Here is a 14,805-nt window from a genome sequence, read left to right on the forward strand (position 1 = left end):
TGTGGGAAGCCTTTAGGACTGGTGAGGCAGCACTGGATGCCAGGTGGTGATGATCCCTTGCTTTAGAATTCCCTGCTTCTCCTCCTCTCCTAGGTTGCAGCTGCTGTTGTGCACACAAGGGCAGCTGCAGGGCTGTGTGTAGAGCCTCTGATTCTCTGCTGACCAACTACAAGCTGCAAAGTTGTTTTGCTGTGTGAGCCAAGAAGAACATCCTGCATGAGCCAAAGGTGCTGGCACCTTTGACTGGAGCATGCTTTAGTTTATACACAGGGTTAGGGATTCTGCTGGTGCCGTGAATGAATGAGAGAGGTAAGAAAGTCTATCAAAATGAGGTACTTTGGGCAAGAGATATTCTGTTAGGGACTTCCTGTTAGCTTCTTCCTGTGTGAAGGGCTTCTGGGCCTTGTGATGTTAAGGACGCTGTAAGACTGTGTCATGCTGAGGATTCTGCAAGGCTGTAGTCAAGGACTTGTGAGAGGACTCCTGAGATTCTCCCCTCTGCACTTCTGGCATCTTGTTATATCCCCCAGGGGGTTGGTACATTTTTCACAGCAGATGGACAGCAGAGCTGAGCAGCCACAGGAATCCTTTTCAAATAGCACAGGGCTCTGTGCTAGCCGAGGGCAAAAAAGCTTCCTGCTGACATTTTGCAGTGTGGGTTTGTAGCCATGGCTCTCAGCATCTGGCTTGTCTGGACAAAGGGAGGAAGAAACTGTAGCTGAAAATGGATGAGGTGGCTGAAGAAATGGTTCTTCTTTGTCATTACATTTCCACCTCCCTTCCTGCTCTTAAGCTCACTCCATTTCTCCTGTGTCTTTCAAAAGGGCACAGGAATTGAGGCTTTCTCAGGAGAAGCAGGGTGTGACAAAACAACTGCAGCCAAGTGCCTGAAGCTTCCAGAAGATTTCCCTGTGTGAGGAAGATTGATGGGTTGAGGAGTGCTTAGCAGGCCAAATGGCAGCTAAAGCAGCCCAGGTGGCAGCTGCAGAGAATTGCCGGGCTTGGCTCCTCCTGCTGCCCTGCTTCTGCTTTCCTTTGCACAGCTCTGCTTGAAAGGAACTGGAGTCTGTTTTTCCAGGTGCCAGGAAGCTGGTGGCAAGGAGGCTGTGGAACCAAGAGCAGTATTGCTGCCATGCAGACCTCACTTCTAATGCTTGCAGACCTGTGCCTTTGTGAAGACGACGGATTGCAAAGAGCGCAAGAAGGTTGCTGTGTCCAGCATCAGCTGTTCACAGCTCAGCCCCCCCCAGCCCTCACTTCCTCTCTCCCCCTCGCTCACAGTTTTTGCAGTTTGCAGGAGGAGGTTTGGGGTTTGAAGAGACTGAGTGCTGAATTTGTTTGCAAGTTCCCAAAGCTCTGCTCCCATTTTGTAGGGGCAGCCCCTGGTATGGAGAATGACTTTGGAGTTGGTTTTGGATTGTAGGAGATATTAAAACTTTGCCTTTTCAATGCTGGTAATAAATGATCCAATTGGATACTCCCTGAAAAATCCTAAGGGTAAGATTGCAGTGGTAAGTAGGTGACATGTAAGTGAAGAACATAGGAATAGTAATAATAGGAATAGGAATAAGGGATATTAATAGCAATAGGTATAGGAAGAGTAGGAAAAATAAATAATGAGTAATTATGATAAATATTAAGTACTTCAAGTATGCTAGGTAATAAGCCATTTTGGCTGGTGAGCTGATCGGAATCAACACCGGGTCCGCTGTGCCTGCTTTGGGTTCTCTCTCTTTTTGTTTCTTTTCGGGTTTGCGGGGCGGAAGGACCCTGGCAGAGAGCAACAACCAGCGGTCGTCCTCTCGTGTGCCTGCTCGGGATTGTGACGTCAGCCGCGGGAATTTTTAAAACCCGTTGGGGCTGAGCGCGCAATGCCATTTTGGCTGGTGAGCTATAGGCTTCTTGCCTGCTTGCATGTGCCAGGTCAGCTGACAGGATACAGGGGGAGAAAACAAAAACAAAACCAAAAAAACCCCAACAACTCTCAATAAAATCTTCGATCTCCAGATCTCTTGCAAGCAGGTACCTACCATGGTAACAACTTGGACAAAGGGTGTTAAACATGCAGTAGGTTCCCAGACTGAGTCTCTCTACAAGCATGCTGGTGTTCAGGCATCCAGCTGCAGTGAGTGTTCGAGCCTGGCACTTGGTGTGGAGGGTGAAGGAGACACCTGTGTCAGGTGTGACCAGGTGAATTGTCTCTTAAATTTGGTAGCTGAGCTGAAGGATGAAGTGGCTGAGCTGAAAGCGGAGGTAGCAAGGCTCAGGACCATATGAGAATGTGAAAGGGAGTTGGATATGTGGGAACAGGCTTCGAAACCCCCTCCAGTAGAGTGGAGCAGTGGAGGATGGATACAGGTCCCTGACAGGGGAAGCAAAGGGAATGCACCCCGACCCACTTCCCCTCCCCCGCTGCCCTTGAGCAATAAGTATGAGACTCTGCAGGCTGAGGGCAATGTGGATGAGAGTATTGTAGAGGAACCAATCAAGGAGATGCCAAAGACGAAGCAGCCCCCCCAACCTTAAGGACCAGTGCCACAAAGAAAAAGAGAAAGGCTATAGTTATTGGAGACTCTCTCTTGAGGGAAACAGAGGGACCCATATGTCGTCCCGACCCATCCCATAGGGAGGCGTGCTGCCTACCTGGGGCCCGGGTGAGGGACATAACCCAAAGGTTACATAAACTAATCCAGCCCTCTGACTATTACCCATTGCTGGTAATCCAGGCTGGAAGTGAAGAAATTGAAAAGAGCAGCACCAGGAAGATTAAAAAGGAATTTAAGGCCCTTGGGAAATCGATTGACGGGGCAGGAGCTCAAGTGGTGTTCTGCTCAGTTCCCTCAGTAGCAGTGGTGTACACTGAGAGGAACAGGAAAACCCACACCATCAACAGTTGGCTTAGGAGATGGTGCCAGCTGCGGAATTTTGGCTTCTTTGATCACGGGGCAACTCTTACTGCACCTGACCTGCTGGACCAAGTTGGGTTGAATTTATCTAGAAAGGGTAAGAGGGTGCTGGCACTGGGGTTGAAAGGACTCATTGGGAGGGCTTTAAACTAGGTCTGAAGGGAGTGGGTGTGGAAACCAGTCTCCCTGGAGAGGAGGGAGGACCACACAAACTGGTGAAATCAGCAGCCCAGCTGAAGTGCATGTACACCAATGCATGCAGTATGGGCAACAAACAAGAGGAACTGGAACTCTTGGTTCACCAGGAGAACTATGATGTAGTTGCCATCACAGAAACGTGGTGGGACGATTCTCACAATTGGAGTACCGCACTGGGGGGTTATAAGCTCTTTAGGAGAGACAGGCAAGGGAGAAGAGGAGGAGGGGTGGCCCTGTATATTAGGGAATCCTTTGATGCCTCAGAACTTGAGGCTGCAGATGAAAGGGTTGAATGCTTGTGGGTTAAAATCAGAGGGAGGCCACACAAAACTGACATCCTGGTTGGAGTCTGTTATAGACCACCCAACCAGGACGAGGAGCCCAATGAGATACTCTATAAGCAGCTGGAAGCTGTCTCAAGATGATCAGACCTTGTCCTTGTGGGGGACTTTAACCTACCAGACATCTGCTGGGAACTTAATTCAGCAGAGAGGAGACAGTCCAGAAGGTTCCTAGAGTGCATGGATGACAACTTCCTGATGCAGCTCTTAGGTGAACCTACCAGGGGTAAGGCTCTGCTTGATCTGCTGTTCTCAAATAGAGAAGGGCTGGTGGGAGATGTGATGGTCGGAGGCTGTCTAGGGTGCAGCGACCATGAGATAGTGGAGTTTTCAATATGCAGGGAGATAGAGAGGAGCAGTAACGGAACCCTCACTTTGGACTTTCGGAGGGCAAACTTCAGGTTGTTCAGGCAACTTATTTGGAAAGTTCCCTGGGTAACAGCCCTTAAGAAGAAAGGGGTCCAGGATGGTTGGACCTACTTCAAACAGGAGCTCTTAAAGGCACAGGAACTGGCAGTTCCCACATGCCGTAAGACGAGCCGGCGGGGAAGACGACCGGCCTGGATGAGCAAGCAACTCCTGAAGGATTTAAGGGAAAAAAAGAGGGTTTGTCGCCTTTGGAAAGGGGGGGGGAGGCAACTAGTGATATGTTTAAGGATGTTGTTAGATCAGGTAGGAGAAAAATTAGAGAGGCAAAAGCACATTTAGAAATTAAACTGGCCGCTTCCGTGAAGGACAACAAAAAGCATTTTTATAAATATATTAATGCTAAAAAGAGGGGCAAGAGGAGCCTCCACTCTTCATTGGATGTGGAGGGTAACATTGTAACTAAGGCTGAGAAGAAGGCTGAGATTCTAAATACCTTCTTTGCCTCCATTTTCAACAGTAAGGCAGGAGGACTTCAGGATAACTGGCCTCCTGAGCTGGTCGATGGGGTCAAGGAGCAGTGTTGTACTCCTGAAATCCATGTGGAATTAGTTCGAGACTTGTTGAGTCACTTGGATATTCACAAGTCCATGGGCCTGATAGGATTCATCCTAGGGTGCTGAAAGAGCTGGCAGATGAGCTGGCCAAGCCTCTCTCCATCATTTTCCACCAGTCCTGGCTCACTGGAGAGGTCCCAGAAGACTGGAAACTGGCCAATGTGACGCCCATCCACAAGAACAGACGGACAGAAGAACCTGGGAACTACAGGCCTGTCAGCCTGACCTCAGTGCCAGGGAAAATCATGGAGCAAATTGTCTTGGGGGCAATCACTGCACACCTGAAGGATGGCCAAGGAATCAGGCCCAGCCAACATGGATTTAGGAAGGGCAGGTCCTGCCTCACCAACCTGATCTCCTTCTATGATCAGGTGACCAGCCTGGTGGACGTGGGAAAGGCTGTTGATGTAGTCTACCTGGACTTCAGCAAGGCCTTTGACACTGTCCCCCACAGCAAACTCCTGGCCAAGCTGTCAGCCTGTGGCTTGGACAGCAGCACTGTGCACTGGGTTAGGAACTGGCTGGAGGGCCGAGCCCAGAGAGTGGTGGTGAATGGTGCCACATCCAGCTGGCAGCCTGTCACTAATGGTGTCCCCCAGGGATCAGTGCTGGGCCCCATCCTGTTCAATATCTTTACTGATGATCTGGATGAGGGGATTGAGTCCATCATCAGTAAATTTGCAGATGACACCAAGCTGGGAGCAGGTGTTGATCTGTTAGAAGGTAGAAGGGCTCTGCAGAGGGACCTTGACCGTCTAGACAGATGGGCAGAGTCCAACAGGATGGCATTCAACAAATCCAAGTGCTGGGTGCTGCACTTTGGCCACAACAACCCCATGCAGAGCTACAGGCTGGGGTCAGAGTGGCTGGAGAGCAGCCAGGTGGAAAGGGACCTGGGGGTACTGGTTGACAGGCGCCTGAACATGAGCCAGCAGTGTGCCCAGGTGGCCAAGAGAGCCAATGGCATCCTGGCCTGCATCAGGAATAGTGTGGCCAGCAGGAGCAGGGAGGTCATTGTACCCCTGTACACAGCACTGGTTAGGCCACACCTTGAGTCCTGTGTCCAGTTCTGGGCCCCTCAGTTTAGGAAAGATGTTGAATTGCTGGAGCATGTCCAGAGAACGGCAGTGAGGCTGGTGAGAGGCCTTGAGCACAAGCCCTATGAGGAGAGGCTGAGGGAGCTGGGACTGTTTAGCCTGGAGAAGAGGAGGCTCAGGGGAGACCTCATTGCTGTCTACAACTACCTGAAGGGAAGTTGTAGCCAGGAGGGGTTTGGTCTCTTCTCCCAGGCAGCCAGCACCAGAACAAGAGGACACAGTCTCAAGCTGCGCCAGGGGAGGTTTAGGCTGGAGGTGAGGAGAAAGTTCTTCACAGAGAGAGTGGTTGGCCATTGGAATGGGCTGCCCAGGGAGGTGGTGGAGTCACCATCCCTGGAGGTGTTCAAGAGGAGATTGGACGTGGCACTTGGTGCCATGGTTTAGATAGTCATGAGGTGTAGGGTGACAGGTTGGACTCAATGACCTTTGAGGTCTCTTCCAGCCTTCTTGATTCATGATTCTATGGTTCGATTCTATGATTCTAAGTAATGGTAATAAAAGGTGAGAAGTAGGAAGGAATTGTAATAATAGCTGAGAAGTAATAGGAAAGAAGCAATAGAATAATCTAGGAGAAAATGGAATAATATAGGATCAAGTGATTGGAACTAATCACAATAGATAATAAGAACAGACACCAGCAATAGGAACAGAAGTGATATTAATAACAACAAAGGTGGTAGCAACTGCTAAGAGTAAACTAGTGGTAATGGTGGTCATAAATAATGCAAAAGTTTTGTGGTTGGAGAAATTGCAATTAAAATAAGTTTGGAGTCATTTTAACTAGAAGAAGTTATTTGTCTGTTGATGGGTCAATAGTTCTCTCCTAGGCTGAATGATTTAGGACTTTTTCTGTGTGCCAGCATTTCAAAAAAGCTCTCTGGAATGGAAAATAGTTTTTGCTTTTGCTTTTCCTTTTTTTAGAGATTAATTCAATGGTTTGGTTTTAACATAGTCTTTTGGTTTGGCCTCAATTTCTGGTGTTAGCAGAAGTCAAGAGTTTAGAGCAAGGATATTACAAAATGGTTTTGGTCTTCTCTTGATATTCCTGATAGTGTGTGGTGGTTTTAAGGCTATGCCTTTAATTGCTTTTTACAGCAAGAAAAGTAAAAGAATGTGAATTAATCACGACTGGGTGTGAGAGAGAAAAATAATGATTATTCTAAACACTTCCTTTGGGGAAATAGAAATAGAGTCAGTACTCAAAACAAAATTTAGTCTGTCTGGTGTTTTTCTGCTGGGCAATCTAACAGAGTTGTGTGCTTAGCTTCACAGATAACACACCTGCATACTGACCTTGAAAGCTAAGTTCTAACAACCTCTCTGCTTCTTGTCTGTCTTCCTTTTGCCAGAGGGGTCTGGGAAAGGCAGAGAAGGGGGAGGCAGGGGTGCAGCTTTCCTGGCTTTGGCCGAGAGGGATTTTGCCCCTTCTGTTAACTGTACATATTTTTAAATATTGTGTATTTGTACCTATTCATTGCATTCCATTGTAGATTGTAGTTTTCGCTTGTAAATACAGCTTCATTTGCTTCCAAACTGAGCTAGTCTGGAGTTGTTAATGTAGGAGGGGAATTGCAGTCCCCCCACATTACAACATAGTGCTTTAAGGTAAGGATTCTGTGAGGTTTAGAGGGATAGAAAAAACGGAGAGAAAAAAATAAAGGAGGGAAGAGTTGTTATTGCAATCCACTGGCAAGAGTTCAAGGATGAAGGTTTCAGACCTACTCCTTGAAACCCCTGACTTAAAAACCACAAGAAGGGAATTTTCTGATCCATCACCCAGAGAGATTCATCTTAGGAAGGGCCAGGAGGTTTGTTAGCATAGGGAAGGGCTGTGCTTGTGTTTTGTCACCTACGGGTGCTCAGGGACAACAAGAAGGAAAGTCAAAAGATAGCCTGAGCTGGAGAGATCAGTTGTGCAACTGGGTCCTGCCAAGGTCTCAGCTGACACTGCAGGAATCACTGCAGAGCTGAAGCACCACTAGGAACCGCAGAGCCGAAGGAAGGCCAAGTGCGGTGAGGGCAGAGCCCAAGGAGCTGAAAGACAACTGAGCTAAGGCTGCTGGCAGTGACTGCCCTGCTGAGCTGAGACTGATGGCATTGATCTGAGGCTGATAGAACAGAAAGGACCCCAGAGGACATCTGAATGTGGATTGAATCCCATGAATGGCAAATGAGTGTGTGACTGGGGAAGGTGTTCACACGAGTTTGAGTGTCACAGCCTTACAATGGAATAGCTCAGAGCATTCATTGGACCAAAGAAAAACCCATTTGTTAGGAGCTTATGACCTAGCCCTGGAAAGGAATGTTAGGATACTGCATGCGATCAATTGAACAATCAAATGACCAAATTATAAATCACAGAATCACAGAAACCTTCAGGTTGGAATAGACTCTCAGGATCACCCAGTCCAACCTGGAACCCTACTCTAGAAGGTTCACCTAAACTATAACCCCAAGCACCACGTCCAAACGGCCTTTAAACACCTCCATTGGCTAAAGGCATATGATCAAGTATTGGCTATTGGCCAAATCCAAGCCTCGTGCATCTTATAAATATTACCCGAAATTGTAAACAAGTTGCTCTTTGCTACTAAGCTCTTTTGTGCTATTCTGCTCCATCCACGTGCTCTGCCCTCGTGTATGCATACTGCCTTTGTTTGCAGTCTGGAGAGAAGCGTGCTGCCCAAGAAGCAGCATACAGAGTCCCTTACACAATTCCCAGAGGCTTCCAGTCTTTCCCTTCTCCCACCTGAGGGCATACCCAAACCCTCAGGGCTCTTTCTTCCCCCCTCCTACTGCTAGGCAAGTCTCAGGCTGGCCAGGTCTGAGACTGCCCCCCTCCCCCCTCCATTCTCCTCCTGGCATTAGGCCTAGTCAGGCCTAAGGGGCCTGAGATGCTCCCCCACTGTTACCCGATAAGAGAGCATCTCCCATGGGAGCAGAGAGGGAAGAAAGAGGAAGAGAATGGCTTTGCAGATGGATTTATAGGGCATGCGATTTATGGGTAGAAATACGCCATTTCCTGTGTCCACCCCTATTGGGTGGGCACCTAGGACACCAGAGGTGTATCTCATGCAGCAGTGGCAGGGGGCACCCAGCCTAAACTGCCACACCCAGTCAGGGGGAGAACTTTCAGTGGTTCTAAGGGTCTGCTACAGCTGCGAGCATAAGCCACAGACCTGCAAGCCAGAGCCTTGTGTGCCTGCTGGCAAAGAAGAACCGCTCTCAGCAGCACCCTGCATGCTGTCTGTGGAGCCATGGGAGAAGGAGCCACTGCCTGCCGCTCCATAGCCCTGTAAGTCAAAGCTGACCCTGGGCGATTCAGAGCACCCTGCTCTGCCAGGACCTCCTGGGAGTGTCCCAGACACTCGCTCGTTCTGAGCTGAGCCAGAGGAAAAGCTGCTCTGTGCCATCCCCACCATAGTCTCCAGCTGCCTCAGAAGGGGAACTGCTCCCCCACAGCACCCTGCCCACTCTGTGGCACTGCAGCACTGAGGGAGCCACTCGAGAGAGCCTGTCCAGGTGAATTTGCCTGTAGGCAGAAGTCTACACCACACACTCCCCTGCAGCCACAGGAGAAGGTTGCCTCCATGCATCTTGAAGGGATCGTCCCCAGGAGCCAGCGCTGGGTCTCTGCAAGCCCCTGAGCTTCAGCAGTGACCAGCCACAGCATCGTCAAATCCCTGCGAGCCTCGGAGCCTCGGCAGCAGCCACAGCCTTAGGCGAGTCCCTTAGCCTGGGCAGCCAGCAGTAACTTAGCACCAAGTGAAGCTGTGAATCTCTGCAGTGTTCAGGTGTTTCACAGCAGTTCTGATTGGGTTTCAATCCCTGCACTTTAGCCCACCTGCAATTGTAACATGCTTTATAAACAGCCTCCCCGGCTATGCCCAGAGCCAGAACTCATGATGGGAAATGGATGTAAGTCTCTGAAAGGTTCCTTTACTTGTATGCCCTGACTTGTCTCTGCCAGCTGTTTAGCACCAAGCCTCTTGTCTAGTCGCCATCTGGTGGACAAGTGGTGGAATTGCAGCCCTGGTTCTCATTTAATAACTATTTTGTGGGTCTCTAATTTGGTTCAAAATGGTTACACTGTACCAGTTTATGGGATACTTTCCACAATGATGCACTAGAATCTGCATATAAAAATTTATCAATAACTTTCTATCAATATTTAATATTAATAAATACTAATTTTCATCTTTTGTATTTTCATAACTCATAAATTAATAACCTTATTCTTTACAGACTTCTATTAAGGACACTCTAAGACTCTGTTATCCTGGGGATCCTGCAATGCAGCAACAAAAGACTTCTGAGAGGACTTCTGTGATTCTCTACTCTGTGTTTCTGGAATTCTGTAACAGAGCAATAACAGAATTCCTGCTTCATTCATCACCCCAGTGGCACCCTGTTCTCTAGGGTTACTACTACTATAAGTACCTGCCTGCCAACCAAGTGAGGAATGAATTCCTGGGTTTGCTTTGCTCCCCTCTGTACCTTTTGCTTTGCTGGTCAGTTGCCTTTATCCCAGCTCATGTCTGTTCTCACTGTTACTCTTGGATTCTCTCCCCTGTCTCACCAGCAGGTGGCAAGCGACTCACTGTGTAGTGCTTAGTCACCAGCTGGGGTTAAACAGAAACTCCACAGGTCTCAGAGTCCCTGTGCCAGTGCTGGGCTGTCCCCATCCTGATATTGTTGAATTTATTCTTTATGCCAAGCATGACACAACTCCATGGATGACATCAGAGCAGGAGAAGATGACCTCTGTGTCTTTTGATTCCATGCAGGGACTTTGCAAATAGTCCCTGGGGTCTAGCAAGTGATTTGTCAGACCTGAGGGCAGTCATCTCTTCATCAGCTCTGTCACTCTCTGGCCTTCATTGGCTAGGGACCAATTTTTCACCCTTCCCCTTTAGCATTCCATTGGTCAGACACAGCTTGGCACAGCTGCTTGCATGAAACTGCTTAGGGGCATTGAAGATGCTCTGCAGTACAGGGATCTCATGGTGGGGCAGGACACAGCAGGGATGCCTCAGGACACCTTTCCCCTTCATGAGGAGCATGAAAGCCAGGCTGGACACAGGGTTTTGTTGGAGCAAAGCTGGGTTGCCTTTGTTCAAGCAGCCACAAACCCCAGTGGAGCTTTTGGTACTACTTGGGACTATTTAGGTACTCTGTAGCATCATTCACAGGAACCTCTCCAAGGCAATTCTGACTTCTTTGTTACTCAGGCTGTAGATGAGAGGTTAGACATGAGGGTCATGAGTGTGTAAAACAGGGCCAGGGATTTGTCTGTGTCTACAGGATCCGTTGAGTGTCTCTTTAAGGAGACCACTGTTGCTGAGCCATAGAAGAGTCAGCACCCTGAGATGTGAGGAGCAGATTGAAAAGGTTTTGTGTCTGCTCAGAGCTGAAGGTATTTTCAGAACTGCCTTGATGCTTTTGATATAAGAATTCTGAAGGAGAAGGGAAGGATGGGAAATCGAGGGGTAGTGAGGGGTTGCGGGGGGTGTGCAGCACCATTGGATTCCAGACAATGTTTGCACAGGGCAGTTCCAGGAAAAGGAAGAAGTGATGAAGGTCATGGGATGCCTTGGGCTGGAGCAAAGCCTGCACACAGTGAAGAAGGTCAAGTGCAGCTGGGCTGTGGCAGGAGGAGTGTGGCCACCCAGACACAGGAGTCACCCAGACACAGGAGTCACCCACCCACACTGGATGCTTGCAGTCTGGGTGTGGGGTTCTGCAGTCTGGAGCAGTGGGGAGGAAGTGGGAAGGCTGCAGAAAAGATCTGCCAGGATGGGGACTGACATCTCTGTGGAGAGGCTGAGGAACCTGGGCTGCTTCAACCTGGTGAAGGGAGGCTCAGGGCACTGCCCTAGCAGTGTGCACATGGCTGAAGGGTGGTTTCACAGAGGATGGAGCTCTTGTGGGGAGTGGAGAGACACCAAAACCTTCACACAGTGCAGCTTGGAAGGCTCAGGCTGGAGATGAGGCCAAAGAAATGTCCCTCAAACGGTAAAGCTGCTCTGCATGAGGCCATCCAGAGGTGCCAGGAAATGGCAGGGAGAGCTGAGACAGCTGAGGGAAGGGATGGAAATGGCAGGGGGAGAGTTGGGTGGGGAAGCAAGAGTGGTGTCAGCAGCTCCACCTCTCCATGGGACTCTTGTTCTCTGCCATTGGGCTGTTGGTCACTTTCTCTTCTGAGCCCACAGGCATCTTCCTGGCAATTCTGTGTCCCTGCTGCATTTGAAGCTGTGATGAACTCTGCCCTGGGTTGGTAGTGATGGCACTGAGCTGATCCATTCCTCCTGCAGCTCAGGGAGGGAGGTTACAATGAGCCTGAGAGAAGTGTGCCCTAACTTGTCACTGTCCTTCCCTCCTTGCACAGATCTCCATGGCCAGAGGCAGGCAATGGCCAACAGCAGCTCCATCAGCCACTTCCTCCTCCTGCCATTCCTAGGTACAAGGCAGCTGCTGCACTTCTGGCTCTTCCTGGCCATCTACCTGGCTGCCCTGCTGGGGAATGGCCTCATCATCACCACCATAGCCTCTGACCACCACCTCCACACCCCCATGGACTTCTTCCTCCTCAACCTCTCCCCCCTTGACCTGGGTGCCATCTCCACCACTGTTTCCAAGTCCATGGCCAATTCCCTGTGGGACACCAGGGACATCTCTTACAGTGGATGTGTTCTTCAGCTCTTCTTTTTCGTATTCTTAATTAATACAGAGTATTTTCTCCTCACCATCATGTCCTACGATCGCTACATTGCAATCTACAGACCCCTGCACTGTGAGACCCTCCTGGGCAGCAGAGTTTGTGTCCACCTGGCAGCAGCTGCCTGGGCCTGTGGCTGTCTCTATGCTCTGCTGCACACAGTGAATACATTTTTTCTGCCCCTCTGCCAGGGTAATGCTGTGCACCAGTTCTTCTGTGAAATCCCCCAGATCCTCAAGCTCTCCTGCTCCACATCCTACCTCAGGGACGTTGGCTTTTAGTGCTTTTCCATTTGTGGGATGTTTTGTGTTCATTGTGGTGTCCTATGTGCAGATCTTCAGGGCAGTGCTGAGGATCCCCTCTCAGCAGGGACACCACAAAGCCTTTGCCACCTGCCTCCCTCACCTGGCTCTCTGTTTATCATCACTGCCATATTTGCCTACTTGAAGCCCTCTTCCACCTCCTCCCCATCCCTGGATCTGGTGGTGGCAGTTCTGTATTCAGTGGTGCCTCCAGCAGTGAACCCTCTCATCTACAGCCTGAGGAACCAGGAGCTGAAGGCTGCCCTGAGCAAACTGATCACTGGATGGGGTCTGAAGCAGTAAACTCTTTGTGCTCTTCTGCAGAACAGTTCTGGTGTCACTCAGTGCAACCCCATCCTGGCTTCTTGAGTTTTAGCTGCTGCTGGTGGTGTCACCCTTGTGAGAATGTTGCTCCCACACAAATGCCTTTCTTGAGACAATTTCTGATTCAGTGTTGTCCTGTCTGGTGTGTCCCAGAGGCTGTAGACATGAGGAGCTGTGCTTCCTGTGTGTGCAACACAAGACAGGACCCTGCAGGGACTTGTTTCTCTGAGCTCTTTCCCCCAAGCCTTCTCTGGAGCTGCAGGGCAGTGCCTGTGTGCAGAGGTGGAGGGGCAGAGTCCCAGCACAGCAGCAGTGCCAGGGAGCCCCAGAACTTGGGCTGTCCTGAGCTGCTCTTTCTGCCCTTCCACAGTCTCCTGCTGAGCCTCTGTGTTGGGGCAAGGCCTGAGGGCTGTGGCAACTTGGGCAGTGCTGGGACTGCAGGCAGGGACAGGCCGGGGGCACTGCTGGCACAGATCTGGCCTCCAGAGCAGTATTGCCATCAGAGCAGAACATCTCCTCCTGCCTTGAGCCATGGATGTCCCCCACCTCTTGGCTCACTCTTCTTCCCCACCCTGCAGCTGCTGTGCTCTGCAGAGGGGCTCAGCTGTGGTGGCACTGCCCAGAGCGCCCTGCAGCAGTGGTAATGCTGTGGGGCCAGCCCAGACTGCGCTATGCTGAGGATAGGTCAGAGGAAGTGCAGAGAGGAAAGGGAGGTGGGAAACATCTGTGAGGGATCTGGGCTGGGCTGGGCAGTTCCAGAAGCAGAAACCTTCAGTGTCTGGCTGCTTGTGTGTGACCATGGAGCTGGGCTTGGCCCTCCTGGAGAACAGACCCTGGGGGAACAGGCAGCAGTAGGCTTCTGGTCCCAGCGGAGTGGCTCAGGCTCATGGCTTGATCTCTCCTAGTAGAGACTGGGACCCTATCCAGTACAAACAGGATCCCTTGAACCCCTCCAAGGTCTTCTGGTCCTGGTCTCCTTCCAGTACATGGCAACGTCCAGTACCAACTCCAGACCACCCCAGTGCAAACTGAATCTCCTGCTCTCAGGCCAGTACAGACTTGGGCTCTTCCTAGTGCAGAGCTGAAGCACTGCTCCCTCCCAATACCAAAGACATCTGTCCCAGTACAAACCATATGAAATGACTCCCTCCCAGTGTCAAAAGCCTCCCTCCTAGTGTAAAACAGGGAACAGGACTCCTTCACAGGACAGACTGTGCCTGCTCCCGGGAAAAGCTGCAGCCCCTAAACCACTCCCTGTACAAACTCTATGCCCTGGCTCCATCACAGCACAGTCTGAGACCCATCCCAGTACACACTGGAGCCCTGAGACCCTTTCCAACACAGACTGGGCCCTATCAAAGTCAAACATGGATATCCTGGTCCCATCCCAGTACAGACTGGGCTCCTTCCCAGTCCCAGATAAACCCCTTCAACCTCTCCCAGGAAACAATAAATTGGATATTGTCCAACACTAAGTTGGATCTCCTGTCCTGGCAACTCCTTGTCAAGTTTGTGACACCTCCCAGTAAAACCTGATCCCATGGCCACTCACAGTAGAGTCTGGGGGTCTCCAGTACAACCTGAAAGCTCTGATCCTGTCCCAGTACAGACTCAGCCCCTGCACAGAAGTCAGCATCCATTCAAAACTTCCCAGGAGATCTTGGGCATTACTCCAGGATAAACTGAATCCATTGGCCTCCTCCCAGTTCAGAGTCCCTTCCCAGTACAAACTGGATCACTTTAACCTTTCTCAGCATAGTCTGTCCCTCCCCCCATCCAGTACAAACTGGATCCTCTGGTACCTTCCCTGTATGTACTTAGCCCCATCCCAATATGAGCAGAAGAGTGGGCTCCCTTACAGTACTAAACTCCATCCCTTGATGGAGCTGATGGGAAGGCAAGAGGGGTGTCAAGAGCCTGACAGGAAAGAACTGCA

General features: G+C 50.3%; 1 protein-coding gene across 1 annotated transcript in view; it reads right to left on the reverse strand.

Moving 5' to 3' along the window:
* Positions 1-14,805, reverse strand: part of LOC128980263 (zinc finger protein 91-like) — a 150,316-nt gene that overhangs the window by 118,171 nt on the left and 17,340 nt on the right.

Source organism: Indicator indicator, unplaced genomic scaffold (assembly GCF_027791375.1).
Source record: "Indicator indicator isolate 239-I01 unplaced genomic scaffold, UM_Iind_1.1 iindUn_scaffold_88, whole genome shotgun sequence".
NCBI lineage: Eukaryota > Metazoa > Chordata > Aves > Piciformes > Indicatoridae > Indicator > Indicator indicator.